The sequence below is a fragment of the Microtus oregoni genome, unplaced genomic scaffold (assembly GCF_018167655.1).
Source record: "Microtus oregoni isolate MIOR12 unplaced genomic scaffold, Mior012 000072F_ref0000427, whole genome shotgun sequence".
NCBI classification, from domain to species: Eukaryota; Metazoa; Chordata; class Mammalia; order Rodentia; family Cricetidae; genus Microtus; species Microtus oregoni.
The window spans coordinates 6152426-6179923 of NW_024543979.1; the positions used below are offsets into that span (position 1 = coordinate 6152426).

A 27498-nucleotide genomic window follows, 5' to 3' on the forward strand; every position below is an offset into this window, starting at 1 on the left:
TTCTGTTAAATTGCTTACCCGGTCTCGTCACAGGGGTGAGAGAAACAAGTAATAGACCAGCTGAGCCCTACCATGTCCATTGTGATGGGCAGACAGTGAGGACTGTGACATGGATGTTCACAGGTGGCCTCGCACAGTCCCAGTGGATTTCCAAGGAAACCCAAATGTGTGTGTGTGCGTGTGTGTGTGTGTGTGTGTGTGTGTGTGCAAGTGTGTGCAATCCAGCTCATGTCTATTTTAGGAGGAAATATGCTAAGTGGGCAGGGTTGTGCTTTTAATCCCAGAACTCAGGAGGCAGAATCAGGTAGAGCTCTGTGAGTTCAAGGCCAGCCTAGTAAATTTACTGAGTTGTAGGCCACTCAGGGCTGCATTGTGAGAGCCTGTCTGGAGGAGGAGGAGGAGGAGGAGGAGGAGGAGGAGGAGGAGGAGGAGGAGGAGGAAAGAGAAATGGTGTGTCCTTTCTTCAAAAGACAGTCTACAGCCGGGCAGTGGTGGCACACACCTTTAATCCCAGCACTCGGGAGGCAGAGGCAGGTGGATCTCTGTGAGTTCGAGGCCAGCCTGGTCTACAAGAGCTAGTGCCAGGACAGGCTCCAAAGCTACAGAGAAGAGAAACCCTGTCTCGAAAAACTAAAAAAAGAAAAAAAAAGAAAAGAAAAACAAAAGACAGTCTACAGTTCTAAGAAAATTAATTGCTATAGTTGTCTTGATGTTCTAGCCTTACCTCTACCACATATATGTTTAATAAAAAATTTCTTATTGTAATATAGAATTTGAAGAATTACTGAAATGAGATTTATTTATTTTAAATTATGTGTGTGTAAGTGGGGGAGGTGCACATCAGCACATGTGTTTGAGAAGATCCCCTGGCTCTGGAGTTACAGGTGGCTGTGAGTCTGGTGACGTGGGTGCTGGGAGCATCCTGTGGAAGAGCAGGACACGCTCTTAACCACGGAGCCATCTCTCCAGCCCCTTGAAAAAGAGCTATTGCTGCTGGATGTCATTCTGCCTCCTAGCGATCATAGAAATTTCTTCTCATCAAGGCAGCCACATGCATTGGAGCACTGTAAGGCGCTCAATGCATTCTCTGTCTCATTTCAGGAAATCAACACAAGAGAAACCAGCCAATCCCACAAGTAGGAAATTCCTTCCTGGGGTCACAGAGGTCGCCTAGGAGATGGCAAACTTGTAGCACTTATTTTCTAACATTTGTGACTTTTCTTGTGACATTTGTGCAGAGGAACTGACCACACTCCTGGGACTTCTTGCCTTTGACCCGTGGATGTAAAGACCCTACCACCCGCAGGACTCACGGTGTGGTAGAAAGCTAGATAATTTTATTTTGGCTTCTCTAATCTACAGCTTGCCAGAGAGAGCCTGAAGATAAACCAGCATTTTAAGACAGTGTGTGGAGTGGATAAGACAAAAAGAAGACAGCCTGGAGCCCTCCTCCAACCCACTGCTCAGAACCGAATTTCAGCTTCTTCTCCCGAGGCTTTGTCTGGCCTTAGTCTCTGTCCCACCTTCTCTCAGCTGTGTATACACAAGGTATTTGTTTGTTTTTGTCTCGCTTTTTAAGACAGGGTTTCTCTGTGTAGCCCTGACTGTCCTGGAATTCATTTTGTAGACCAGGCTGGCCTCGAACTCACAGAGATCTGCCTGTCTCTGCCTCCCAAGTGCTGGGATTAAAGGTGTGCGCCACCACACACTGCTCAGAGTGTTGGTTTCTGTATTCATCTAAACTGTGGCCTGCTGTGGTCACAGACCAGGTTTAGGTTCTTTGATATCTCACATAGCAAGGGCTTCATATCGATCAAACAATTTTATTCCTTTTTATTACACATGGGTATATTTGGCTGTGGAAACCATGGGTGGGTGTTTGAGTTTTTTCTCTTATTGAAATAAAATGATCGGAGAATTCCTGAGAGAATCACAAATACTCTAAACATATTCCAAGCTCCTTGAGTTCTGTTTTCAGGGATTGCTGATTTAATATCAAAAGCACAAAACGAACCAGCTTTTATACTTCTCATTGCAAACCTACCCTAGGGTGTCAAAGATTTCCAGACACCAAATGTGCTCTTATTATGGACCCAGATGATGTGGACGTGCAGTGTTTGAATTTCCTCTGAGGACAACAGTCAAGGCCTCTGACCTTTCTCTGCACCACAATGCACGATGCACACAGGGCATAAGGTGGAGGAAGAAGAAAGACCTAAATGATCCCCGGGCTTCACAAGCTTCCTATGAAGTCATCCATCTGGTTCCTCCACTGTCAGTAATAATGACTGCCATCACAGGAGGTGACTTTGCTGATGAAAACGAGGGTGTAATAACAGCAATCCTACTTAACAGCAACATCTGGATTTGTCAGCATCGAGACGTGGTTAATAAACGTGACCACTGTTGCTTCCTACTAATGTTAACAGACAAGAAAGTCAGTTTTAATATGTGTCACCTCTGGGCTGGGATTTGAACTGACTGACCATCAAGTCTATAATTTCTGGCTGTAGAGATGAGGCCACTAAGGGCTTAAGTAACTGCCCCAAATCCCAGGAGCAACCATGTTGCTGTGACAGAAAGACATTTTGTGTTCACAGTCTTGAAAGAGGAAACATCACTTCTCAAATATTCAGACAAGGTTGTGAAATCAGAAACTTCCAACTTAAAATGTTCTGATCTCGGGGCCCGAAGTGTTTACTTTGAAAAAAATTAGAGTGTTCAAAGCAGACCCAAAACAGACAAACAGACAAACAGAAATGTTCTGATCTTAGAGCCTGGTTCACTTACAGCACTTATTTTTTTTTTTTCAAAATGATACTCAAAATCTTTGTCCCGGTGGCAAGCCGTCTGAGGGTCATACATAGATGTGTGCACAAGGGCTACACGCACAATTAAATAACAATATGTTGAGAGTTCAAATGAAAGAAACTTTTAAAAGATTTGTGTGTGCCTCATGTGTGTGCCGCAAGGTGCGCGTCACACGCGTGTGGGTGCCGCGTGTGTGGCTGCCTTCACGAGCCAGAAGAGGGTGTCAGATCACTTGGAACGGGAGTAGTAGGCAGTTGTGAGCCACACCAGAACTCCGGTACTGTACAGAAGCACTGTCTACTCTTAACTGCTGAGCCATCAGCCCTCACAGTTCCAACTTTTACTTCCAGACTCAAACAGTTGCCACCCAGAATAGACTGGACAAGGCCAGGACAGAGCAGCGGTTTGGGCTGGGGTTCTGATCTGACGGGTCTCTAGGGGACACAGCCCAGTCTCAGGCAGCTCAAATGTGTACAGGGTATTTGGTGCCCACCTGATCAGGTGACCTAAGTGCTGTCTTTATTTTAGCCCCCTGGGAGTGTTTTGTTACGCCTTTTTGTTAAAATAGGGATGTGATTACCATAGCAACTAAGAGACACAAATGTTGCTGAATTGAATCGTTGTGCTAGGAATGGCCTGGACAAAGACTGCGTTGTTTTGTTTTTGTTTTAAAGAACAGGGAGGGTGTAGATGAGTCAAGGATTCGAGGAAGATAATAAAATCACCCAAATTTCTGGATTCGGATTAAATGTTTGCTTAACTTGTAAGTCACTTTGTTACTCTTCAAAAGCAGGACCACTTAACAGAAGAAGCAAGTGGGTGGGGCAGGTGGCCATCAACAATGAAATACTATTACTGGGTGTAGTCTCTCTACCACATTGTCACCTCACGCCGAAGATAAGGACACTGGAAAGAAAAGGTTGGATTGGAGGCCCAGAAGCCAGCTCAAGCAGCTTAGTTTGGCACTAGTGGAAACCTTCCTTTCAGGAGCCCTGTAACGTTTCCAGTCACACGGGTAAAGAGCGTTAAAAGATTTCAGCAGCAAGGCAGGCCCTGCATTGCGCACCCCACCCTTCCCGGGGGCCCAAGTTCTGTCGGTAACAAGTTTCTCAGAGGTGCACACGTGAGAAGGCCGGGGTCCTTTGCTCGGGCAGAACAGCCTTAAACCCCGGTTCCTGGGTTTCTGGAATGCAGCCCCTGCTCCTGGCAACGCGTGTGGCTGCCATGCACCGCGGATGCCAGGCTGGGCGAGAGTACCGGGGCGGGCGGCCGCATGGCGCTGGCTCGGGGAGATGGCAGCAGCGCTTTGTCTGCAGCAGGAGGGTGAGTCACCGGGACCCGCGGTCCGTCCCAAGGCCGGGCGGACACTCGGGCCCGGCGGCGGCGGCGGAGCGATCCGGACAGGGGCGGCTCGGAGGCGGCGCTGCGCGTCCCCGGCTCCCGCCCGCCCGCCCGCTCGCTCGCTCGCGCCGCCGGCCGCGCGCTCCGCTCCTCCTCCGCCCGGGAACTTAGTCAGCGGTTCGCGCCGCCGCTCGCCCATTGGCCGGCTGCGCGCGCCGCGTCACAATGGAGCCGCTCCGGGGCGGCGAGCCGGGCAGCGCCGGGGCTTCCCGCTGAGGCGCAGTCGCCGGCCGAGTGCGAGCGCCGGCCGCTCGGCGCGCCCCGGCCGGGCAGCGCGGGCCCCGGGGGGCTCTGGGCGCCAAGGTAGGTGGGGACCGCGGGGCCCAGGGGGAAGAAGGGGACGCGGCGGCGGCAGCAGCAGGTGGGGGGCCGCGGGGCAGGTGCGGTTACCTGGCCGCGCCTCACTTGGGAGTCCCGCAGCGGGCAGGTGGCACAGTCGTCAGCTGAGCGGCGGCCGCGCGGCTCCCACGCCCCCGCGAGAGGGAGGGCGCGGTCCCCACGCGCCACCTCTCCGGGATGCTGGGGGTCATTGCGGGCGAGGGGAGGGGGCGGCCGCACCCAGGCGGTGCCTCCGCTGCTCCCACGGCTGAGCGCGCACCTGTGTGTGTCCTGGGGACTGCGGGGAGGGGACCCTCCTCCTTCACCCGGGGTCACGTCGCTGGTGAGCACGGCTCACTCAAGGGGGTCCACATTGGGTCGCCGACGTTTGCCCCCTGCCCTGGCGCCTCCTGTCGACAGTCATTTTATGCTCTTGGGTATTTACCGGCCTACAACTGTGATTTTAGTATCTGAGCTCGAAGGGGTCAACTAGTTTCCATTGGAAGACTCTTGGAGGTTCCTCCTCCTAGGAGGCCTGCAGGTGCTGGCAGGTCAGAAGGGAAGAGGCTCTTTAATCCATGTCCTCGACTGACTTCCCAAAGTCCATAGGTTGCCTGTAGTCATCTGATGTTTGTGGAAGACTTTAGTGTGTTATCATGAAAAAACACCACTGGGAACCCCTTGCTCCCCCCATCCCAGAGAACAAACCTAAATTAAAAGTCAATACCAATGAGTGGGTTTCCTTGAGTGCATTGTACCCTACCAGAAACGGGAGGGGGGGGGGGAGGATCAGCTATATAAAGATATGAGTAAAACTTTTTAAAATTGTAAAGTGTGAGACCAGTTTAGGTAATTTGTTCAGTGTAGACCAAGAAGTTAGAGACTGGGAGTGTGGCTCAACGGACTTAACAGGGGCGAGGCTGGGGGAGTCAGTGTCCCTCAGAAACAGTGAGAGTGATTTTAATACCTATGTCCTAAGCCTAAATCTAGGTCTGGAAGATGTATGGAAAGGGGCAATATAACAGTTCCAGTACCGTCACATGCATAAAGTCTGCCGCCTAAGTACCTAAAATGTTGAGTCTTGGATGCCAAAGTCGTTTTCTTTTGCCCCGAGCTTTCCCAGTGAGCAGGTCCACTCTTGAAGAGCTTAAGAAATGACAGTTAATCCCCAGGTAACTGGGCCTGTGCGATTTAAAACCTTAAGCCCTAACATGCCTGAGGCTGCTAGGAGCTAAATGTGGGGGCGTGGGGGAAGCAGAGTTGTCTGTGAGGACACTTTGATTCACAGCGCTTCCCTTATGCCTGGTTTCCCAAGAGGGGGACGTAATCTTTGTGTCAGAGTTAGGCTGAGTGGGTTTTTTTCTGATCAGAAGGTTGTTCCAACATGAGCCTCAGATACATGTGTTCACACTATGAGCAATTGCCTTTGACGTGTTGAGATTTGTTTTCAGCCTACTGGTTATCCCCACCACAATTCCCCACTACTGTTTTAATTTTCATAATCCTCGGAGAGAAAACATCAACATGAATTAAACATAGCTCTAAGCAATAAAATTCGCAGAGGACACCAGGTGACCTGAAGTGTTTTAGATGACCACGTGGGGTGGGTGTTTGCCCTCTGTGACCTGACGCTTCTTTTCCATTTGTTTTCTGAATTTGAAAGGGAAGAGTTTTTTTTTTTTCATCAGAAATTTTTAACTTGTAAATGTTTCTTGAAATTGTCATATAGGAGTATATTGTGTTCATTTTTATTTCAACCGTTCATGCAAAACCCAATGCCTGATTTTTGTTTGGCATCTCTCGCTGAATTTCCAGTTTCTTCTTCTCTCTCCCGGCATCCCTGTGTTGCTCTCGGATGTTATTGGACATGAATGGGTTCTGATTCTGTTGTGTTTCTCGACACAGGTGGGTGGTTGGTTGGTCAACTTGTTACAGACCATGCTCTCTGTGATGCCTAGTCCCAGAGCTCCGATGTAGCAGCAAACAACTGGGTTCTGTGGCCCCCTAAAAGACACCAGTGCCGTCTAGAATTAACCAAAACGGTTGTGGATTTTCTCCCAATCCATGTCGTGACTGTTTATTTGCATACTTACTGCTGTTGGCTACTTTCGACTTACACGTTTCAACTGCATTTTCTTAAAAAAAAAAATAGACTTGTGCATGTGTGGTGCATGTGATGCATGTGTGACATGTGCATGAAGCGTGTGTACCGGCTCTTGCATGCTACAACACACATGTGGAGGTCAGAGGACAACCTGCCTTCTACCTGTGTGTGAGTCTCAGGGACTGAACTCTGGCATCAGCGGCTCTGAAGCTGTGTTTGTCTGCTGGGCTGTCACCCCGGCCTCAGCTCCCCTCACACCTCCACTGATTTCCTTTTCTCTGCAAAACAGTTCTTTTACCGGACATGAAGTCGTTTAGAAATCAGGTGATAGTGAACTTTCTCTTGTGAGATTTCCCTTTCTTTAGAGTTCTGCTCTCACTTGCAACAGTTAAGTTTGCTCCTTCAGTGCTCTTGGGAAAGAGTAAAGGGAATGGGCACGGGCGCCCAGCTTCAACCTTGACCTTTTCCTTTGGCTTGCTGACCTTCAGGCGGCCTTTGATGTGGGTCACGTGACTCTCCTTGTCCCTTTCCAGACTATTTGAACTACTTCTGTTGCTTCTTTGAATTCAGACCACTTTACAGTTCTTTCCTGCCTACCTGTCTGTCTGACCCACCTTTCCCACAGGGCCTCCATCAAACCCAGGAGCTGCCCGTGCTCGGTTGTTTTTGTTGTTTCCAGCACCCCAGCCTCCTAAGTACTGTGGTAAAAGACTGAGACTTTGCTTTGCCCCTCTCTGGTGGAGACCCAGGTCTTTGCTGTTACACTTCATTTTGTCATTTTCCTTAATTCTGAGTGTGCGGGATTAAGAGCACGTCTGAGCCTTCCCTTATTATCTTTCTTCAAACCTTTTTCAGCTTTTTGCAACATTCCCTTACCACACACAAAATCTCCTGAAAACTTCAAATCAGCAGTCTTCAAACTTTGCCTGAGAGCATGAAGCGTGCATGCCGGAGGACTTGCATCTGACCTTTGCCGTCACTTTGGATGAGTTGCTGGCTTAGTTAAGATTAGCTCCCAGTCAGCAATTACAGAGCAATGACCTAAACAAAGTGATGCTTGCTTCCCTTTCTCAGTTAGTACAAGAGTTAATCGACAGCTAGGCAAGGTGATAATGCTTGTAATGCTAATATTTGGGACAGTAACACCGGAGGATTACCACAAATCCAAGGCGGCCTGGGCTACATAGTAAATTCTGATCCAGTCGTGTATGGGGGGGAGGGGCGGTCATGGATGAGACAAGCTCACACACACACACACACACACAGTTATGGATGGACAAGCAAGAGGTATATGATGGCTCTATTGTTTTCTGGGAAGACCGTTTCCATTTATTGGCTCTACCATTCATACTGTAAGGCCCTTATAGCCCAAGGGGGAAGCTTTAGTTACCACAGCCTAGTTCCTCCTGGCAGAAGGAAGGCCTGGAAGGAGAGGGGAAGGCATCAGCTTGCAGTCTTGTAAGAAAACTTGTTGGGAGCTTCCAATACTACATGTCATTGCCTAGAAGGCCGTGCTCACGATGGCCACTTGTGGCCATAGTTAGTCCCAGGCACAGAGTGCAGGGGTTCACACTCTTAGGAAAGACAGGATGGCAAGTATCCAAACACTGTTTCTTTAATTTTCATTTTTCCCCTTTTTTTGTGTGAGGGAGGGGTGTGTGTAAGGGCTAGATGACAGCTTCCAAGGGCCAGGCTTTCTTCTTCCATATTGTTTTTGAGATAGTCTGTTATTATTTTGACTACTGCACAGGTCGGTACTCTTGTCTTCTGTTGCTTAGGATAGCTGGGCTGGGGAACACCAAGGCAGGTGGCTGCGTCCAGGAGGAATCTAACTCAGGTCACCAGCAAAGGCTGTTGACCTCTGTCACACTTCCCATCTTGTTCTTAAATATGAGCGTCTTAAGGATCTTTGTTTTTTGTTGTTTTTGTTTGGTTTGGTTTTGGCTTTTTGAGGCAGGTTTCTCAGTCCTAGCTAGTTCTAGTCCTGGAACTAGCTCTTGTAGAACAGGCTGGCTTTAAACTCACAAAGATCTACCTGCCTCTGCCTCCTGAATGCTGGGATTAAAGACATGTGCCACCACTGCCATGCTTAGTTGGTTTTTTTGTTTGTTTGTTTTTTAACATTATCATACTGTATAACCCCGATTGGTCTGGAAATTACTGTATAGACCAAGCTGACCTTGAATTCACAGAGGTTGATTTGCCTCTGCCTCCCAAGTGCTGGGATAAAAGGCGTGTGCTACTATATCTGGCCTAACATGTTTAATATATACTTTCAATCTTAAAAACATAGAATTTTTAAGAACTGCTGGATGTAATGGCACATGCCTTAATCCCAGCCCTCAGCAGGATGCGGATCTCGGCATTCCAGGCCCATCAGCATAGATACACAGTCTCAAACCAAACATGTTAACATGGTATGTATGTGTCAATATGTCTTCAATAAATGTCTTCATAGCCCTGCATATTCCTTCTCTATTGGTTTCAAATCCTATTTTAAGTGAGCATTTGCCCCAGTTGGTGGTTATCATATTGTTGGATAATACCTTGCCGTGGGACGGAGATAGGTGTGTTTGAGTGGCAGAAGCATTGATTGTTATTTGTTGAGACAGGGTCTCTATATGTAGCCTTGGATTTCCTGGAACTCTCCCTTAGACCAGGCTGGCCTTGAACTCAAGATCTACCTGCCTGGGATTAAAGGTGTGCGCCACTGTGCCAGGTTTAGCAATGTATGATTTACTCTCTGTCAGCATGTATTTCTTAGATTAAAAACAGCATAGATTAAACAATGACTCATGAAATCAAATGGGCCTTGGCAGGAATTCTGAATCTGTCTCTCCCCCGGTATAAAGCCTCTTGCTCAGTGAGTATGTACAGCCTCTCTCTCCCTGTGTGTACATCTCTCTCTCTCCCTGTGTGTACAGCCTGTCTCTCCCTGTTTGTACAGCCTCTCTCTCCCTTAGTGTACAGCCTGTCTCTCCCTGTATGTACAGCCTGTCTCTCACTGTGTGTACCTTCTCTCCCTCTCCCTGTGTGTACAGCCTGTCTCTCCCTGTGTGTACAGCCTCTCTGTGTACAGCCTGTCTCTCTCTGTATGTACAGCCTGTCTCTCCCTTAGTGTACAGCCTGTCTCTCCCTGTGTGTACAGCCTCTCTGTGTACAGCCTGTCTCTCCCTGTATGTACAGCCTCTCTCTCACTGTGTGTACATTCTCTCCCTCTCCCTGTGTGTACAGCCTCTCCCTCTCTCTGTGTGTACAGCCTGTCTCTCACTGTGTGTACAGCCTCTCTGTGTACAGCCTGTCTCTCACTGTGTGTACAGCCTCTCTGTGTACAGCCTGTCTCTCACTGTGTGTACATTCTCTCCCTCTCCCTGTGTGTACAGCCTCTCCCTCTCCCTGTGTGTACAGCCTGTCTCTCACTGTGTGTACAGCCTCTCTGTGTACAGCCTGTCTCTCCCTGTATGTACAGCCTGTCTCTCACTGTGTGTACCTTCTCTCCCTCTCCCTGTGTGTACAGCCTGTCTCTCCCTGTGTGTACAGCCTCTCTGTGTACAGCCTGTCTCTCCCTGTGTGTACAGCCTTTCCCTCTCCCTGTGTGTACAGCCTCTCTCTCCCTGTGTGTACAGCCTCTCTGTGTACAGCCTGTCTCTCCCTGTGTGTACAGCCTCTCTCTCCCTGTATGTACAGCCTCTCTGTGTACAGCCTGTCTCTTCCTGTGTGTACATCTCTCTCTCCCTGTGTGTACAGCCTCTCTGTGTACAGCCTGTCTCTCCCTGTGTGTACAGCCTCTCCCTCTCCCTGTGTGTACAGCCTCTCTGTGTACAGCCTGTCTCTCCCTGTGTGTACAGCCTCTCTGTGTACAGCCTGTCTCTCCCTGTGTGTACAGCCTGTCTCTCCCTGTGTGTACAGCCTGTCTCTCCCTGTGTGTACAGCCTGTCTCTCCCTGTGTGTACAGCCTGTCTCTCCCTGTGTGTACAGCCTCTCTCTCCCTGTATGTACAGCCTCTCTGTGTACAGCCTGTCTCTCCCTGTGTGTACAGCCTGTCTCTCCCTGTATGTGCAGCCTTTCAGTCAGTGGGTATGTACAGTCTCTCACATGTAGCTTCCTGATCTGTAAACTGAGGTACTAAGGACACATGGTGAACAAGGGGAAACATTTTATATGAAATGTGTGATACTGTGTCTGGCAAAGGAAGTGGTAACTTTCCCATTTTAATTTGACCTAGCTTTTTTCATGAACCCTCTATTTTAAAAGTTATATTTTTGTTTTGTTTTGTTTCATTTTTTTCAAGACAGGGTTTCTCTATGTAGCCCTGGTTGTCCTAGAACTCACTCTGTAGACCAGGCTGGCCCTGAACTCAGAGATCCACCCGTCTGATTCCCAGTGTGTTGGGATCAAAGGCATTTGCCACCGCCTGCTAAATAGAAGTATTTTTGTACTGATCATTGTATCTAAGTGAATGTCCTTAACTTCTCAGTCAAACTTAACAAAATTGTCTCCAAAGTCAGTTTATAACCCAAAGAGCAACACAATTATTCCTGTATCATTTGATCAACAAACAGCCAAGCCTTTCTAGTCCTCAGCCTTGAAGTGAATAATTTTGGATGATCCCCTGATGAATGAGTGATGTTGCTAAGCTTTTCCACTCTTGATAGAGTTTCATGCTGTTTTTAAGTAACCATTAGTGACCTGCTGCACACCAGGTCATGTGCCAGATCGTGGGGAAGCGATGGTAAGCATTGCCCCTTCTGGTCTCAGTGCTCACAGCTGGTTGGTTATTGGAGTCAGAATGGCAGCTGCTGAAGACACGGGAGACTCTCCACGGTGGTCATGATTGTTAGGAGGGACACAGAGAAGGCTGTGGACACATGTACAGTGTGCTGTGGTCGTTCGGAGGCTGAATGGTGACTTTAGAGACAAAAGCTGACCCACAAACTCCAGTAACTAAAGGGGGACGGGGTGGTGGCTTGAAATGAGCTCAAATGTAAGCAACCTAGGTATGGACATACAGATTCTTCTCGGCTCCTTCTCTTTGGAGCTGTCATTCAAATAAGTGTCTGTAGAGATGGAGATGTGGTCCAGTGGTAATAGGGTACATGACTGTCACATACCCACGCCTCATCCCCTCCCTCACACACAGAGTGTGAAATGAGTGTGTCTAGTGTACAGCTGTACAGCCTCACTGTGTGTTCCAGAAGGGGACCACACAGTTTGGGAATGGTTGTGTTGCACCAGCAAACTCTAATACAGGTGGGTTTTTGTTTTGTTTTCTTGACACATCAAGCAGATGCATATTTAACCATCGACTCCTAAAAGCCTCCAGGCCAGTGGCCAACAGTTCCCTCCAAGGCCTAGTCACACTCCTGCCATGATGGGAGACACACAGAACGAGGGCTTCCTCCAAGCCGGTGGCAGAGATTGAAGCGTATTTCCCTGCCTGTTTGTTCCTTTTTTGACTCTGCTGGACAGGACAAGGGTAATGATGGCCTGCAGCATCCTTAGCAAGTGGATCATTCGGAGACAAACATTTGTGAGGAATCAGCTCCTCCACCTGCGCCAAAAATGACCGTAGAGCAGCAAGCGTGGGCGATATTCCAGAGGTCTGGCTGGGATGGCCTGTCTCAGGGCCAGTCCCTCTGTGGCTTTCAGGTTTGTGTTGGCAGGGGATGCGTTGGCAGGTACATTGGCAGGGAATGCTATTTGTCCTTGTCCCGTCTAGCAGAGCCAAGGCAGGACAGCGAGGAAACTGTTTTCCCTTTCAAACGGTCTCTGAAACCAGGACGCCCTCTTTCTGTGCGTCCCCCACCATGGTAGGACCGTGACTGATTCCTGAGGGGGCCTCTCAAGCCCCTGGACCGCAGGTTATTTATTGATTGATCGAGTGGATGCATTTAAGGTGAATTCTATTCTGAAGATTTCTAACATTATCTCTCTAGGCAGAACTCGACGCGTTTGTAGCTGGCCCAGTTTCCGTGCTGAGAAGGGCAGCATCCTCGGGCGAGCCATGGCTTGTCTCCCAGCTGTGTGAGTCATGATGCAGTTTCTCAGAGTACCAGATTTAGGTGTGTGTGTTGCCAGGATACCACCAGGCAGTTTATGCTGTGCCCCTACTGTGCCCAGGTGCCAGAAGTTTCAGCCACCACCCCCCCAAGTACCCTTGTGACTGGGGCTTCTTCCTATGTGCTTCTTCTGGTACCTTGAATTCCTCTCAGCAGCTCTCAGAGATCTTTGTTCTGTGGAAACCTCTAGATGAGGTTGTCAGCGATGACTACTTCTCATCCCAGTTGTGACCTCACAGGACCCTTCTCTGACCCTGCTCTCCCAGTCCTCGGCAGTCTTTCATCCCTTGCTTTATGGTTGGTTGTTGGTGTTCTATCCCCCTACTGACAGCAGGATGTCATTTCTGTGAAAGCAGACTTTGTCTCTATTCTTGGTTGGCTCTCTAGCATGCCAAGCTGTGAGCTTCCCAGAACTGGCACGTGGACCCGTGGCTGTACATAACTTGATCCTATTGGTCATTAAATTGGCCTGCGGTACCTGCCTCACAGGATAAGCAGGCCTGCAGTTAGCGCACTAGTGATTTTCCCCTCGCAAAATGTGTTTACTTTTAGGCGCCCCCTCCTCCTGTTTTGTTTTGTTTTCAAAATAGCTGGACCTTTACTGGAATTTGTTCATTTCTCTTGCCGTTTCCCCTTAGACTTCTGCCTGTAGTTGGTGTAGTTTGTTCAGAGGCTGTTTCCTTCACTTCCTCCCTCTGTGCCCTTCCCCTTCGGCCTCTTCACTGTGTGTGTCTGTTCTAGGAACACCCATGATTATCTTTCGGCTGATACTTAATTTGGAGTCTGTCCATCTCTTCCCCACCTCCCTGGAGGTGCCCAATCTCTTGTACACACCACAGGGATCTCCTTAAAAGGCAAATCTCACCCTGTCAGGTGGTGAGCTCTCTCTGTGAAAGTGAGCAGGTGCCGATGCCCAGGTGTGCAGAATCACAAAGTCTCCTGTCCGGTCCTGGCAACTGTTTGGTACCACCTGTTGCCACTCCACAGTTTCCATGTCCCCAGTGGTTGCTCCGTGGACGTGGTACGCACACTCACACGCACTCACACCCCATCTTAAGCCATTTGTAACATGGGGAGGTTGTCGAGACAAGATGGCCGCACTCTGTGGTGATGTTTCTTCCTGCTCCTGAGCATTCTCGGTAAACTGATGTTTTTCTCTCAAGCCTGGTTCTTTTGAAGACCGTGGCTGGCATCCCTGAAGGCCTTTCTTCCATCACCCCCGCCCCACCCCCTTCTCCTTGCTGCCTCTGGTCCTTGTACAGGACTGATGCCAGAGAACAGCCTCTTGTCTGGCGTTCCTTTCAGGTGATGAGTATGTTTTCTCATCTCCTGGGCTTTTTGAACCAGGCCTTAGCCTGACATACTGTGGACATTCAATAAACATAGTCAGGGGAGAGCCAGGAGGAAGCGGGACCTGCGCACTCCCAATTCCAGAGATTAACAGATAAAACAGATGCGCTTTTGACTGGTGTTTTGGAAGAAATCTCTTCAAAGGTTAGAAAAGGTTAGCATTTAAGACACGATACAAACGCTATTCATAGATGTCCTAGCTAAGTTTCTGTTGCTGTGATAAAACACTGATCAAAAGCGTTTGTTTGGGTTCTAGCTACAGTTCATCATGAGAGAAGACAAGGCAGGAACCGGGAGGCAGGAGCTGATGCAGAGGCCCAGGAGGGGTGCTCCTTGCTGACTTGCTCTTGTAGCTTGTCCGACCTGCTTTCTTATAGCACCCAGGACCACCTGCCCAGGGATGGCATTATCCACAGTAGACTGGGTCCTTCCCCTTCAATCATTGATCAAGAAAATACTCACATCCAGTCTGATGGAGGGATCTCTCCTTTTCACAGGTGGCTTTAATCTGTGTCAAGTTACCAAAATGGCACCCTGGTGTGGGTTTGGAGAGTCAATGAGCTTGTGATTACTGAGAACAAACCTAATTCTGGACTCTAGGTTTGGTGACAGGGATACTGGAGACAGCTTTCGTATTTTTCTGGCACAATCCGGCTTTTTCTTTCTATCAGAAGTCGGTTTTTTAGGTCGTCTTCGCGGATCTGAGGCTCGGTGTTTAGCAGAGTCTGTGAGTGTCCGCCTTTGTCACGTTTAAAGATAGACGCTAACATTTTTCATCAATATAGGTACAAATATGATATTTTTGATGACATAAATGCTGATTTTTTTCCCAAAAAGAGTAATTTAAGTATTCCCAATAGAAGCTAAATTAAATAAAAATGCCTTGGTGTCCATCACTGTTTATTTAAAAAGTAATTTAAAGATTTGCTGCAAAAGTCAGGAAATTTATACAGATGTTTTAATCATGAAACTCATTTTCTCCGAAGCATTATCTGGGTGTAACATGCATGTTCTTAGAAGTTTAACCTTGGGCCGGGTGGTGGTGACACACACCATTAATCCCAGTACTTGGAAGGCAGAGGCAGGTGGATCTCTGTGAGTTCGAGGCCAGCCTGGTCTACAAGAGCTAGCTCCAGGTCTGACTCCAAAGCAACACCGAGAAACCCTGTCTCGAAAAACAAAACAAAACAAAAAAAAAAGTTTAATCTTGGTTACAATATTATATTCTTTTGACACATATATACAAACACAGTATACCTAATGTATTTTTACAGTTCTTATTACAACTAAGGTTTAAATACTATCAAACACTTAAAAGTTGAGTTATTTTACTCATGTACAACATCAAGTCTATTAGAACTTTGATGAAGGAGCAGGCGGGATGGCTCAGTGGATAAACATATCTGTCACCGAGCCTGAGGACCTGAATTCCATCCCTGGAGCCGACATGGTAGAAGGAGAGACTCCTAAGTTCTCTTTGACTTCCACATAGCTTCCCTGGTGCATGGTCACAAACACACACTCACTCTCAGACATACTCACTCATACATACACATAACACAGATGAAATTTTTCTTAGAAAACTGTCCCTTCATGAGATATGTGGACTTAAAAGCTTATTTGCACCTGGGTAAGTATTATTGCCAAAATAAGACTACATAGTCAAAAGCTTAAGACACTGTGCCATGTAATGGAGAGAAGGGAGCAGAGCAAGAGAGATCACTCCCTTTTAAACTACTGAGTGCTTGTCACAAGTTACTCTGGTGAATGGTGGAGGGAAGGCAGGGTTCCAGGCTTGTCTTCCTGAGCTAATAATAATAGGTGTCCTCCTCCACACCTGCTCCAAGCCAGGAAATGACAACTCTTCCCCCAAGTCAGAGGACTTGCTTCTTAATCACTGTCTCTTTTCATTTCCTCAACACCTGTAACCCTAGGGAATTTCAGAATGACACTTTGCTCAGTGACCTGGTAATTGTACCCCCAAGCAAGGCCCCGTGAGCTGACTGCTGAGAACAGAGGCTTGCCCTTCTTTAGTAGAGTGGGGAAATGCTGGTTTTGAAGAGAGAAAAAAGGAAAATAGTTTGTGGTAGGGGATACCCCACACCAGACATCAGTGACAGAGATGATTTCGGGTGAAGATTAACTGTCTGGAGATGAACCCTGTCAGAATACCTCTCCCTACAAATGTGACTCCCCAACTTTAACACCCGCCTTGAAGAGCAGTGGTGTGGATACTTAAAAAACAGCAATCTTCTTTATCAAATCAGCTATCAGTTCTCAGGCTCTTGGCTGAAGGGATGGCTTAAAAGTTTGCTCTTCTGGGCAGAAACTTTCAATAGCAGTGAGTGTAGGTGAGCCTGGCATTCTTTGGGATATCCCCACTACAGCTAAGAATTAGATACCGTGGTATTGCTACACCCATTTAAGAACATAGGATCAAATTCCCAGAACAGAACTTTAGGGGAAAATCACCAGATACTTAGCTGGCAGTCAGCTGAACAACCGTTGATTGGTGTGTAGAACTCGCAATGTAGACCTTGAACTTAGAGATGTGCCTGCCTCTGTCTCCTGAGTGCTGGGACTAGGCCAGGTCTCTAAGAATATATCTTAATCCTATTAAAAAGGGGAATGTTCAACATCTTGTCAAGAATGTTAATTTGTTCTCAAAAAGAGGTTCTTAACTACAACATTAACAGGCAGGGCATATTCCTTATGGAATAATGCAAGCATAGAGGACTGACTTGGGGTCACTATTATAAATATAACATTTAATTACGTCTGGCTTACAGTTTCAGAACTCCATTATCGTCATGGCAGAAGCATGGCAGCATGCAGGCAGATGTGGTGCTGGAGGAATAGCTGAGAGTCCTACATCTTGCAGGCAACAGGAAGTCAACTGAAACACTGGGTGGTATCCTGAGCATAGGAAACCTCAAAGCCCGCCTCCAAGGTGACGCTTCCTCCAGGAAGGCTCCAACAAAGCCACACCTCCTAATAGTGCCACTTTTTATGAGATTATGGGGGCCAATTACATTCAAACTACCACTGAGCAGTTTGTGAGTGGGGCCTTTCTTGGGCCTGGCTGGGCTCCTGGATGCTCTAGCCCTCTGGGAGAGGACATTTGGTAGCTGATCCCATCTCCTTCTCTCAAAGCTTAGAGCAAATCTGTCCTGAATCTCAGGAGCATCCGTGATTATATTTCTGTCACGTTTATTAAGTCATTTACAACCTGGGCATGGTGGTGCACACCATTAATCCCTGCACGTAGACCCCTGTGATTTCCAGGCCAGCCTGGTCTACAGATCCAGTTCCGGGACAGCCTGGTCTATAGATCCAGTTCCAGGACAGCCAAAGTACAGAGAAACCCTGCCTCTCAAAAAAAATTTTTTTTCAATCATTTGCAAGTGGGGACCCAAACATGCAAGCCTATCCCACCTTGTCAGAGAGTTTGAGTTTATTTTGCTCTCTCACGTCATTGGCAACTATGACCACACACCCTGACCTAGGGTGTGGTCACTTGGTGTTTTGGACCTTAAGATGGCCCCTAGAGGTAGGTCCTCTCCACCCTAACCAAAGGTCAGAGCATTCTAACATACTTCTGTTCCTTATTTTGACTTAGGGAATGTCTGCCTGCCGGATACTTGGTCTAGGGTAGGCTTGCTGCCCAAACATCAAATACTTTACTTTGGAATTATTAGCTTAATGTCTCAAGTATTGGAGCAAATGACTGTTCTGGTTGTTGTATCATGTTAAAGTCGTCTTTTGCCTTCTTCCTCCCTTTTGTATTGGGGAATAGAGGTGTATGAAAAATTAAACTCATGCGAGCTCAGAAGCCAGAATTCAACATTCAGTGTTCAATGAGTTGCCCTCCTGTTCCTATCCCATGTCTCTGTGTTTATCTCTGTTCTGTCTACTTAACTTTTCTAATCCTCATGCCTCTACCCTGGAATGCAAAAACTGCTGCAGCTAGGGTCGTGGGAGGAGTCACCTCAAAAAGGTGGCTCCCGACATTTGCATTCACCTGCTCCTGGTGATCTTGTACTGGCTTGTTTTTAGCATCACCTTGATTGGATTAGAAATATCTGAGATCTGTGAATGACTCCCAGAATTCACAAGCGAGAATCTAATCCCCTAAGGTTAGGTCTCTGGGAGAAGATTGGTTCATGCGGGTGGGTGGAGCCCTCATGAATGGGGTGAGATGAATATCCACCCAGAGGACTGTGTAAGGTTACAGGGAAAGCACCAGTCTTGGGGGACAGGCCCTCGGCAGAGGTTCAGTTTGCCCGTGCTTTCTTGGAGAAATAGAAATAAATCACAAGTACTCACATGTCCCAGAAAAGGATGGGCAAGAACTCAGAAAGGAAAACAAAACAAAACAAAAACCACCTCAGGGAGATGGAAATCTTGGGGAGAGAGTATTGTGGTTTTTTGTTTGTTTGTTTTGATTTTTAGAGAAAGTTTTTCTGTGTTGTCTTGGCTGCCCTGGAACTCACTCTGAGCCCAGGCTGCCTGCCTCTGCCTCTGAGTGCTGGGTTAAAGGTGTGCGCCACCACCGCCCTGCTGTCTGTGGAGACGGGGCTTCTCAAGGCTTTAGGGAGCAGAGAGGTTGAGTCAGAAGACCTGAACGTGTGGACAGGAGAGGAGCTGACTGTGAGGAAAGCCTCCTCCCTCCTTGAGCAGACACTGGGACTTCCTTCCTCACCCTGACACAGAAGTCACCTCCACCCAGGAATTTCCTCTGGGCACACAGAGGAGCTTGGAAGATAAGCTTGTCTAGAAAGTACTCGTCCTGTGTCTTATCTTCTTGGCCACACTTCCTTAGCTCTTTCAGTGCTTCTAAGTGACCAAAAATTAACAACTGTCATTACCCCACCCTTGGCTCAGTGTGGTTTCCAAAAGCAGGTAGAAGTTAAGGTTTTAATGTGCACATTCAAGTTTTTTAGTAAAACTTGGCTTTATAATCCAAGACGCTTATCATTCTTTCTTCTATAAACAATGGCATTTACTGAATTTCTTTCTTTCTCTTTTCCTTTCTCTCTCTCTCTTTCTTTCTGACAGGGTCACTACATAGAGCCCTGACTTTCTTGGAACTCACTAGTAGACCAGGCTACCTCAGCAATCCACCTTCCTATGCCTCCAGAATACTAAAGGCAAGCCCCACCATTACCGGCCTGCATTTATGCAGGCAAAGCCGACTTTCCCCACTAGGCTCACCCTTTAACGCACAGGCCAGTCTGGTAGAATACACTCCTGCCTTTTCCCCCTCAGTAAGGGCCCTTTCCCATCCTCACCTCCACCCAAGAGTTTGGAATTTCTAGCCTACTTTTCCATCTATGTGCCTTGTTGCCATGGAGATGAGCATGGTCAGAATGGAGAGCATGGCATATATAATAAGCGTCGTCACGGGTGACAGAACTGGAGTAGCCCACTGGAAGAGATGCTGGGCTATGGGCTGATGTCCTTTGTCCCTACCCAGGAGTAACGAGGGTGAAGAATAGCCCACAGAAGTCTGTGGAGAGTCTTCAGTACAGACGTCTGTTAACTCATTGATAACAGAGAGTACTGGGGGAAATCATTAATGCTTCCTGATCATAAACTACATTCGTTCAACCTAATCTTTGAGTGGAGCTCTGTCTGCTTAGGATGTCCAATCTTCAAGGTACTTGACTTTTATCAAATTTTCTTCTAACTTCATAAAAGGCAGCCTTGATGACTAACAGTTTATTTTGCTCCTTACCTCTGAATTTTTTGTACAGTCAATTAATATATGCTTATTTTATGCTTGTTTTAAAATTATAATGAAAGAGTATCTAGATTCTGTAAAAGTTTGTGATTTCTGTAAGACCCAGTGGCTTCTTCACACTTTGTTTTTAACCTACATTTCATCGTATTCCCGGGTACTCAAACTACCCAAATATTAAGCAAAATGACCCAGTTGCTCAATTCTAAACAACTGTTTTTAAATTTGTCTTTGTTTTAAATTTTGTATTGCTTATTTTGTGTCTGCTTAGATGGTATGTACAATGTGAAATAACTATGCTGTGTTTTAGATGGTTAAGTCATGGTTCATCTGTTGCAGGGCAAACCACATTTGCATTTGATTAGCTTGGTTACAGATGAGCACAAAAATGCAATGGTAAGATAAATATATGTAGCAAAAATTAATTACTAGAAACGCTGCTAGAAGCAAGAGTGTTGGGGACGCTAAACCTCGGATGCTGTAACACAGTCACTCTTGAGCCGCACCTCCTCAGGACCAGCACTCAAACTTTGGAGCTAAATAAACAAACTGCCATAAAGGCCTGCTGCTCTGTGACGTGAGAACTCCCTTCCATTTTTGCTTCTGTGCCTGTGTGAGCTCCTTTCTTTTCACCCAGTGACCTTGTATTCGCCCATGTCATTGTTGCTGTGATGGCTCTGACAAGGATTTGAAGGTGTCTGTGGAGTCCCGGGCTCACTACATTTTTAACGTGACTTTCAGTGAGTGCATCCACTTGTCCAAGCCAGGGTTCCCCCTTCTTGTAGCTTGAAGGGAAGGAAGGCACTGGAACCTGATCTGGAGTGTCCATGTCGACTCTGGCCCAGGCTCAGCCTGAGCTGCGCTTGGAAACACCCTTTTAACTCTGTGCCTAGCACGTGGTTTTCCGAAGAGTGATCCAAGGACAAAAAGAAGCAGAAGGTGACACCAAATTTGTTTGGGCAAGAGACACTGGCAGCCACGCGACTGTGCTGGGGGTAAAGGAAAGGCTTCGTTTTTGTTTGGCTGGCTGGCTGGCTGGCTAGCTGGTTGGGTTTTTGAGATAAGGTCTCTCTGTGTTAAAGCCCTGACTGTCCCGGAACTTACTCTGTAGATCAGGCTGGGCTTGAACTCACAGAGATCCACCTGCCTCTGCCTCCCTAGTGCTGGAATTAAAGGTGTGCACCGTCACACCTGGCTAAGGAAAATCCTCTTGAGAGACTCAGAAGTGACAGTTCTGGGCGGCCGGGACAAAAAAGCAGCCTGTTACTACAGGAGACTAATGTCAAAGAAATTTTGGGGAAAAAACCCTCAGATTGGCTGTTCTCTTTTATCAGAAGGATCCTAGCGTGGTTCCTGTCAGCTGTGCTTACTGACATTTGCCAGTTTAAGTCCCATATCTTGTCATCTTTCAGAGGCGGAGCAAGTTATGCAATCCTCCAAGAAACCATCTTCTCGCAGTCCAGCCGAGGAGAGGTCTGAAGGAAGTGGAATCAGTTCTGTGGGGAGAATAGACTCCCGCACGGGTGAGGTTTGCTGAGACTAGGAAACTTGTGGTCCTGATGGCTCATTGTCTTCCGGGAGCTAGAACACCGTGGGCCACATTGGTAGGTTTAATACAGGAGAACAGAGGCTGTATTTGTGAGGAGTCTCCTCTTTCATAGGCTACCATTCCCTGATACCTGTGGGTGGAGGGAGATGTCATTGTTTTGTTGTTATCATCAGTGTGGAAATAGAAGTCAGGCCAGCAGGAATTATTTCTCTTTTGATTAGTGATGAAGCTGGCATCCTGAGAGGCTGCGTATCGTAGCTAATGTTAAGGTTGATGATGGTCCTGAGAGGCTGCGTATCGTAGCTGATGTTAAGGTTGATGATGGTCCTGAGAGGCTGCGTATCGTAGCTAATGTTAAGGTTGATGACGGTAGGATAGATAAGAGCTCATTTTCAGCCTCCTTGTGGACATCTACTGTACTGTGCGTCTAAAGCAGCTGATTTGGGTACTGATTTGATTAAAAGGGTTGGCAGTACCAGAACTCTTTCACTGATGATTTGAAGTTGGCATAGTAGTGCCTGCCTGTAATTCCAGCACATGGGAAGTAGAGGCAGGAGGATTATGGGTCCAAGGTGTTATCTTCAGCTACATACAAAATTCCAGGCCTGTCTGGGCTACTTGAGGCCCCATCTCAAACAAAAACATTTTGGGACTGTAAGTCGGTGTGTAGTGCCTTTTCAATTGTATTTCAATAAATAAAGCTTGCCTGAAAACCCAAGAGTGAAATAGTCCTACTGGTCAGCCTTACAGACCAGGTTATGGTAACACACACCTTTAATCCCAGGAGCCGCGCTAATTGCCATAGAAATCGGGTGGTGCATGCCTTTAATCCCAGCTTTAGAAAGGAATATAAGACAGGGGTCCGGGGAAGACAGCTCTCAGACAGAGTCTCATTCTGAGAGTCCTGGAGGCAGGATCACCATTTCAGACTGAGATAGAGGGAAGAGCCAGTGGCTGCCTGTTTTGCTTTTCAGATCTTCAGGCTGAACCCCAATTTCTGACCCTGAGCTTTTACTAATTGTGCTTCATTTGGCACCTCCTGGTCTGTAAGGCTGACCAGTGGGGCTGCTTTACTCTCAGGTCTTCAGGCAGTCATAGAAGTACAATTGAAATGCCCCTGCAGGCCAGTTTTACCGAGCCCTGGCTCTCTCACACTTGGTTAGCTGTGGTGTGGCGTGTGCCACCACTCTGGAGGTGAAGATAGGAGCACAGAAGTTCATTGTTATCTTCAGCTCTTTGGGGACTCGAAGGCAGTCAGGGATGGGCACTTAAATGATGCTACCTATTGGTAATTTCAATCACTACCTTCCTGATAGCGATGATAATCTAAATTTGTAGAATGCAGCAGTCTTTAAGGATAGCCTTTAAAAGAGGCTAACATTGCAGGGACATTTGAAACTTGGATGTTAAGTCAGCCACTGTTGTATAGTAATGGGATGGGACTGAACGAAGATACTGGCTTTGAATATGCCTTGCTTTCATGACTTCCAGGTTGATTCTTGTCCTTGAACCCATGCCCACCTTTAGACCAGGTTCTAGAGAGCAGTCCTCTGCTTGGGCAAGCTTGTGATCTCAGAGCATGGTCCTCACAGTGGCTCAGCTCTTGCCTCCTCTGTAGCTCCTTTAAGTCTCAGGGTTACAGAACAGTGCCTTTGCAATCCATCCTCTGTCTGGAACTTGGGGTGTCTTGTGCTGATCCCCTTTTCAGCAGTCACGTGGTTGTTATACTATCTCGTGTTTGCTGGTTGTGTTATGTTTTGCCTGATCTGTAAGAAAACCCATGTGGCTGTTGTCAGCGTTAACTTTAATTAATCGGTAGGAAACACTGGGGTTACCACATTTTATCATCTCGTGAATGCTCTGACGCTTTGACTGCGCCAAGTTTATCCATGATTTCTGACTCCGCTCACCGGCTTCCCAGGGCTGGGTCCCCACAGGGCTGCTTTCATCAGTCTACCTGGGAGGAGCTAGTAGGGAGTCTCTGTCTTGTCCTTTGATGGACGTGTGCCAGTTCTGTAACTAGGCTTTCATTGACTTTTATCTTTGTCCTGAAAGTAGAACCACATTATTGTTGTGAAATTAGGCTTAATACATCGGATCTATGGGATTTTTAAAGATGTATTATTCTATTTTAGGTGTATGTGTTTTGCCTGTGTGTTAATGCACCGCATACATGCCTGCTGTCTGCAGAAATAAGAATCAGCTGTTGGATCCTCTGGAACTAGAGTTATGGGTGGTTGTGAGCCATACGTGGGTTCCGGAAACCAAACCTGGGTAATTTGCAAGAATGATAAATGCTCTTAACTGCTGAGCCATCTCTCCAATCATAGAAAACTTATTACTGGCTTGTAAGATCAGAGCAGAATAGCCCGTGAATTTCAGCATTGTTCCGCAGGTGGGAAAATAGAACATGGTCTTTTATTATCAGTGCATATGTTGATATATGGACATTGTAAACAACCTTGAGACGTATTTAGTGCTAATTCCTCTCCGAGGCTGTCAGTGCTGTCTGCGCAAAGAAGTATACATCTGGAAGGTAAATTAAAAAATTCATCTTATTTGTTAGATGTCTTAAACTGTGGCATTTCTTTGGTGTCCTTGAGAGGTAACAAAGTTTGTAACTTGGCCAGTCTCGTTACTTAACACTCTGTGCAAAGAAAGTTGATTCTCTTATGAGCTTACTTTGCAGAAAGCAAGCGAGTCATGGTGTTTAAAATCTGTATGCTTGTGAAGAATAAGATGTACGTTATGCAGGGACTGTGTGCTGTGGAGGTGGCTGCAAACATGGGAGAAAGGAAGGGAAGTGTTGGTACATCTTCTGTGTCTTCCCTCGCCAGTGAATTCTCAGGGTTGTGAAGTATTATGGTCAAGTCTTAAAAAATATTTTTAAACAAAATGTTTCTTTCCCTCATAAGATCTTTATTTTGGTGTTGTATTGTCCCTATACAGGGGTCCAAAATGTTCTCTGTGTGTTTCTGTGATTTTTTTTTTTTTGATCTGATAATCTCATTTGGATTTACCAGGCTCAACAGCTGTTGTTTTCATCCACTATTGCAAAGATGATATTAAGGTCTCAAATTCATTAAAAAAAAAAAACTTCTCAGGGCTGCCCTATATTATTCATATTTTAAAAACACAAACTGTAAAAGCTAACCCAATTCGGGAAAAAACCAGACCAGCTTAAAGATAAACAATTACATTTTTATTTATTATAAGGGGAAAAACTCAGGAAACAGGAACGAGAAGTCCAAGCTCAGCTGTGTGGCGAGGGAACCACACAGAGAGAGCGCACCTGGGCTGTGCACCTGTTCTCTGTCCCAGCATGCCACACCCTAACTTGGTCCCATCTCTTAAAGATAATTGGTTAACCAAGCTTCCCCATCACACAAACCATGTCCCCAATCCTTGTAATTGTCATTTTCTTGTAATAAAACTCTCAATAATGTTAATAATGTAGGAGAACACGTGTTACATAGGCTAAGCCTCTCTTCTGCCTCCCCTATAACAGTAGTGTGGTTCACAGTGTGATATTTTCTGGGTGAATCCACCGCTCCTCCTTTCTCCTGGAGCATGGAGAGACCTCCGTCCCTTTGTGATGGAAGTGGTGTCGGCTGTGATGGGATAGACGTTTGTCATCTATGATTATCATCAAATGATCCATTGGCTTTGGCAAAGCGGGGTGCAGCATTGAGAGGGTAGCATCTTGGAGAGTGCTGTGGGGGTATAAACAGAATAATAACCGTTTCATTAGATTATTCTGAAGCTTTACCAGAAGAGGAAACCCCCGTGTTGCATCATGTCTTTTAATTTTATATTTAGTCCAGCAGGGATGTCAGAGCCCCTTTGCAATGCTAGCAATCCTGCCGGGCGTCCTTCGGTTCGTCCAGTTCTAACACGATGGAAAGGATGGCGTTAGCTTTGTTTTGCTGGCTCTGCCTGCCTTCATTTCTCTTTCCCTCTTTTTTCCTTTGGAGAGGTTTCATATTCAGGACCAGAGCAATAGATTTCTTTGTTGTGTGGTGGTCCAGCCAGTCATTCCCACACTTGCTGTAAATGGTGTACCTCTGTTTCAAAGCCACCCTTAGAGACACAGTCACAGTGGGTTATGACAGCTTCAGAAGGAGAATGGCAACTGCTGTCCTGCTTTGATGGGTAGGCTCAGGGGACCCACCATTCCTGCACAGCACATATGCAGAAGATAGGAACAGACACAGGCCCCTGAGCTCTGTACCCGTTTTCCTCCCTGCCATACTGTTTCCTACCCAAGGGGTGTACGGTTTCCCAGTGCAGATTTCACAGAAGGAATTCAGTCAACGTGTTATATAAAAGTATGCCAAATGTCAGCAAACTTTGTAAAAACTAATTGCCCACCAGTCTCTTCCCTGCTAATAACTAAATCTTGCAATACATGTATAACCAAAGAGGTTTTCTGCCCTTTAGGTCAGTGATATCATGAATGTCCAGCATAAGGTAAATGTCCCAAAGAGCCCTTGTCGCACCGTTGCTGGGACTGCTGAGGAGGGAGCGCTGTAGGATTTTGAAGGATGGAGAGGAGGTGCTAGAGTGGTTGTGGATGACGTCGCCTGCGCTGGGAATGGCTGGAAAGTGAGTGGGCGTGGGCGTTGTCAGGAGCTGATCATTGTCAGAACTACATGAAGAGCACATGGCGGGGGGGGGGGATCCTCACAGTTTACTATATTATTGTTGTAAACCTTCCTAGCACAGTGTTTAAAAGAAAAAAATTAAGTTTTACAATAAAAAGATTGCTTGGTTGGACCTTGGAAGTTTGCTTGGATGCAGTAAGCTCAAGGTGGGGTCATGGGACCTCATCCAGGCTGGAGGTCACTTGGGCTTTGCCACCTGCCTTGGTCCACTGCACCTGATTCCGAACAGCACCACAGTGACTGATCCTCGCAAACTCACAGCGTAGCCCGTCGTCTTCAGCTTCAAATCCATTAATGGCTTATGCTCATGTGCTCAGGATGGATATGTTTTTCCCTCCTCCATCTCCCTGCTCCCGCCCCTTTGCAATTTTTTTCTTTTGGAGACTTGAGAGTGGACATCAAAAGATAAAAGCATAGTTGTAATTCCCTGGTGATAGGGAGGTGGACATTCATGAGGGCATCTCATTTCACCCCCAGAAGCGTGAAAGAGCAAGCAGGCTGTTGTAACAAGAAGCACCACCCAGGCAGGTTGGACACCTAACCTTGGTGCAGCTTTCCAAAGCTTAAATCCTCCACCGCGGAGATGAGGAGAGGACAGAGACGACAGGAATCTAGACAAGAATTACCAGTTACTTCAGCGTGAGTTGGGTGTGTTGTTGCTAACATGGCACCGGCTTTAAAAATTATTTCCTAAGTTTTTAGGAATTTTGCAAGTCACTTGTTAAACAGTCATTTAAAAAAAAAAACTGTTATAGGACTGGAGAAATGGCTCAGTGGTTAAGGATGCTTACTGATCTTCCCGAGGACCCAGATTCGATTCCCAGCACCCACATGGAGGTTCACAACCATCCATAACTCCAGTTCCAGGGGATCCACTGCCACCCTCTGACCTTGGGCACACGGTGCACAGGCATATATGCAAGCAAAAACACCCATACACATAAAATAAAAAAAAAACTTAGGAAAACTAAGTTATAAAAGTTTAAGTATTAAGAGTAGTACATATCCATCTCTTTTGAGTTTTACGATAATTTACAGCTACCTATGCTCTCGAGAGTCTTTGTGTCAGGGGCTGAGGACATAACTCGGTCAAGTTTTAGCATTATCAGATGAGTCAGATCCCAGCACCACGAAAACACTGCACTCAGTGTGCATGCCTGACAGGATCCAAGGGCCTTACTGGCTGCTGTTCCAGATTGTAGTAATAAGAGCGGTGGCGGGGCTGCGTTCCCAGCACCCCGGCCGCCTGCTTGGCTAGCTTATGCCCCAAAATAATTTCACGGACACTGTATTCTTTTAAGCACTGCTTGGCCCTTTAGCTCTAGCACTTACAGGCTAATTCTCACATCCCGATCAACCCATCTCTAATAATCTGTGAGAACCGGTCTTACCGGGAAGATTCTAGCCTAGTCCATCCTGGGTCGGAGCTTCATGCCGGGAGCGGGGCATGGCGTCTCTCTCAGGCGTCTGCTCCCTAGAGGAGAGCTGTCGAGACTCTGAGC

The 27498-nt window shown here is 47.0% G+C and overlaps 1 protein-coding gene across 2 annotated transcripts in view; it reads left to right on the plus strand.

Annotated features, from left to right (window-relative positions):
* The first annotated feature begins 4388 nt into the window (after positions 1-4388).
* Positions 4389-27498, plus strand: part of Lrrc8b (leucine rich repeat containing 8 VRAC subunit B) — a 72933-nt gene continuing 49823 nt past the window's right edge. Inside the window, exon 1 of one of the 2 annotated variants that reach the window (XM_041641982.1) lies at positions 4389-4515. The gene's annotated coding sequence lies outside the window, so the exon portion shown is untranslated. The remainder of the gene's footprint in view (positions 4516-27498) is intronic. The other variant, XM_041641984.1, reaches the window with a different exon arrangement.